Source organism: Triticum dicoccoides, chromosome 4B (genome assembly GCF_002162155.2).
Source record: "Triticum dicoccoides isolate Atlit2015 ecotype Zavitan chromosome 4B, WEW_v2.0, whole genome shotgun sequence".
Classification (NCBI taxonomy): domain Eukaryota; kingdom Viridiplantae; phylum Streptophyta; class Magnoliopsida; order Poales; family Poaceae; genus Triticum; species Triticum dicoccoides.
In genome coordinates, this window is record NC_041387.1 from 58,492,019 (window position 1) to 58,495,560 (window position 3,542).

The following is a 3,542-nucleotide window of genomic DNA, read 5'->3' on the forward strand; positions in this document are numbered from 1 at the left end:
TAGCGCACTCCAAGAAAATTTTGCTTACGTGGCATGTAGTTAATGATAAGTGGTAACATAATATGTTACTGTAACATAGCGCTTCCCAAGACAAGATGAGTCTACAAGCTAACAAATGAAGTCCTTTATGACACTACTACTATGTTACTTTGCACTATGAAGGTAGTAACTTAGACTAGTGTCATATGCATGACATTAGTATAAGTTACTCCCCACTATGACCAGCCTTAGTTAGTGCAGAGGACATTAATGTAGAGCTACCTGTAATTCCAGGATGGAAGGGGGGCATCGCCCCCAGCCCCCCTAGAAAGTACAGTCATTTGGCCCCAAAACATGCTGATATGTAGTAGTAGGTAGGTGTAACGTACCAAGCTTCTGAGAGGTGTCTTGCCACCGGTATTGGCGACGTCGACGTTGATGAAGCCGATGAAGGTGGGCTTGTAGAGGTGGTCAACGTAGGAAGATTTGGATACGTCGTTGCACATGAGCACGATGTGCTTGCCGTCATCGCCGTCCTTGAACGCTTTGAAGAAGACATATTTGCACACATATTAAATCCAAATTAATATTCAAAGTTCATACAACTCACAAATATTCGTGACATCCATGGTTCCCTAGGACTGGCCGCCACCAACGAGTACTTAGGCATGTGGAGGCAAATCCAGTAGATCGAGCTTTCTAATGTGCCCGACAAGATATCCTGGAAGTGGGCCCCGATCAGCCAATACACGGATAGCTCTGCTTACAAGGCCCTCTTCATTGGATCCACCACCACGCCCAACTAGTGGCCCATATCGAAGTGTTGGGCACCGATGAACGACAAGTTTTTCCTCTGGCTAGCCTGCCTGGACCATTGCTGGACTGAGGAGCGAAGAGCGCGCCATGGTTTACCACACGACCCTCTATGCAAGTTGTGCAGCCAGGAACATGAGACCATTGATCATCTGCTCGTCCAATGCGTCTTCTCAAAGATCACCTGGCATGAGATCTTATCATGGTGTCACCTCCCGGTGCTTCTGCCAAACGCTGATGTGGTCTTCTTCCCTTGGTGGTCTACCTCCCTTGCCGCTTCTCTAGCAAGTTTGCGGAAGGGCCTCAACTCTCTTATAGCCCTAACTGCATGGAGTATCTGGAAGCATCCCAACACCACTCTCTTTGACGACCTCCGACCATCTACTGACGAGCTTGTCTGCAACATCAAGGAGGAGGCTCGGCTTTGGGCATGGGCCGGAGCCAAAGGACTAGCACTAGTGATCCCTATAGTCTAAAATGAATGTACTGAAGCTGAGCAACCTCAAACATGCTCATGCTACACTCCTGGGGACGCCCATTCGTGTACGCCTCATCGAGCAGCACCATGTATGTTCTATCCACCTATCAATGAAATGATAGGCAACAATACGTATTCATGAAGGGAAAAAACCCAGTCTAGCCTCTCATATCATGACACCTCAAGTCTGTTATTAAATACTACCTACTCCACAACTGTACAATTATATTCCGTGTTCATCTGATTAGTATTGATCGATGTCCGTGTTAATCTTGGCCGACCGTATGTGGTACGTGTTCAGGTGCGTAACCTTGACGTCCGACTCGCCTTGGTTGAACATGTAGAGGTGCGCCTTGTCGCCCACTGCCTTTGTTGGGTGCAACCTCGACAATATGCTCATTCTGTCGTGGCCTCCGAAGCTCTCCACCATGGAGTGGTCGATCTGCGCAGAATTCACTGTAGAGCATCAATTGCTACTTAGAAAAAACTAGAGGCCCAGATTAAGGAAACTACAGCCATTTGGCCCCAAAATATGCTGATAGGTAGTACTTCGTAGCTCACCCAGCTTGCTGGTTTCCCGCTATATAGAGGGATGGGGAAGCCGGGGAGGCCTTGCGTACATCGGTAGGAAAATACGTAGCAACGTACCATGCAGCACATTCTGTACGTAGCAACTGATCGAGCAAGGCTGGCTTTACATGGAATCGTATAGCTACTCCAACAACATATGCATATACGTACGTGTGTGCTAAGTACTTTGGTGTAGTCGAACGGCGGCGGCGTAACGATTACCAAAGATATGAAAGGACACTTCATGGAACAGCCGGAATATGTGACAAAGGGTGTCTACTAAAGCTACCTGATCTAGCTAGATACTGCTCTCTATGCATACAGTAGACGGAGCACGGTGGTATATACAGTGCTAATGGCAGCGAACCGGAACCTTTCTTAGGTGGGAGGCAAAGAAAAAGACCCGGCCGGCCGGCCCGGCCATGCGGGGAAGCGTGTGTGGTTGGTGCACTCTGTCGCGCTTTATGCATGTGTGTTGCCTCCGTCACACGCTCGGGGCTCGGCAGTGCAGCAGGTGAAACTTGGTGATGGTGCCCGGCTCAGCGGTGCAACAGGTGAAACTAGGTCATGGTGCACTGGATAGTGCACCCCGCTGTGTGTCGTCAAGAAAATAAATACTACAAATTAAACAAAAATACTTTCAACAACAAAAAAGGCATATATTAGTTCAAGAGCATGGCGTTGCAGTGGCGTCTACGAGCGCGCACGTACATCTCGGTGGCATGAGTGCGTTGGCGAAGCTGATTTGCTGAAGTTTAGACCAATGCTCAAAGTATTTTCACATATCTTACTATACGCTTGGCAACAGTCAAATGAATAGTAGTTAAGAAACTAGCATACTTTGTTAACAGAAAAAGAAATGTTAGGTCTCGTAAGAGTCAGATACTGAAGTGCTCCTATCAAACTTCTGTATTTTGTGCTAGCACTAATGCTGCTACTACTGTTGTTGTTTGACTTTACACTAAAATTATGTATATTACTACTGTCATTGCTACTGCTACTATGCTACCATTGTTGCTGCTATACTACTGTTGTTGTGCCGCTGAACTTTTTCTGTACACTAGACCTATCAACTGGCTGAAGAGCTCTATATATGTTCGTGCTGCTGAAGTTTTTCTTTACACTGAACCTATTAATTGGCTGAAGAGCTCTATATATGTGGCTACAGATTCAGCTAGATGTTTCATTAGAAAAAAAAACACATCTATATATTTTGCAAAAGTAATGTGTCACCAGAAGATGCACAAAAGAGAAGGCATAGTCGTGGAGTGATTTGTACTGTAGTATTATAATATGTTGCAGATGCGATTGGTCTTTCCCAACACGTTATGCTGCAGAAATTTTCGGTGAAAATTCCTGCGACTTGTTAAAATTTTGGCCTTATTTCTAAGGAAACGAAAATTTTAGGGTGTTGGCTGCAAAATATTAAGGACTTGATTGCAGGTTATGTTTTTCGTGCGGATGTTTTTCTTGGGAATATTAGTAATAGACTACAAAGTTGGTGCGCGTACATCGCGAGGGCACCGTGGGAGGTCACCGGATAGAAATCGGGACACTCGCACATGCCGGTGTCGCCGTGGTGCAGCGTTCGATGCACCGGCACCTACCGCTAGAAGTCTCAGCTGCGGTAGAGCACCACGAGGCCCCTGTGGTTGTCCTTAGTTCCCGATCACCAGGCGGTAGACCTCATGCAGTGGCTACT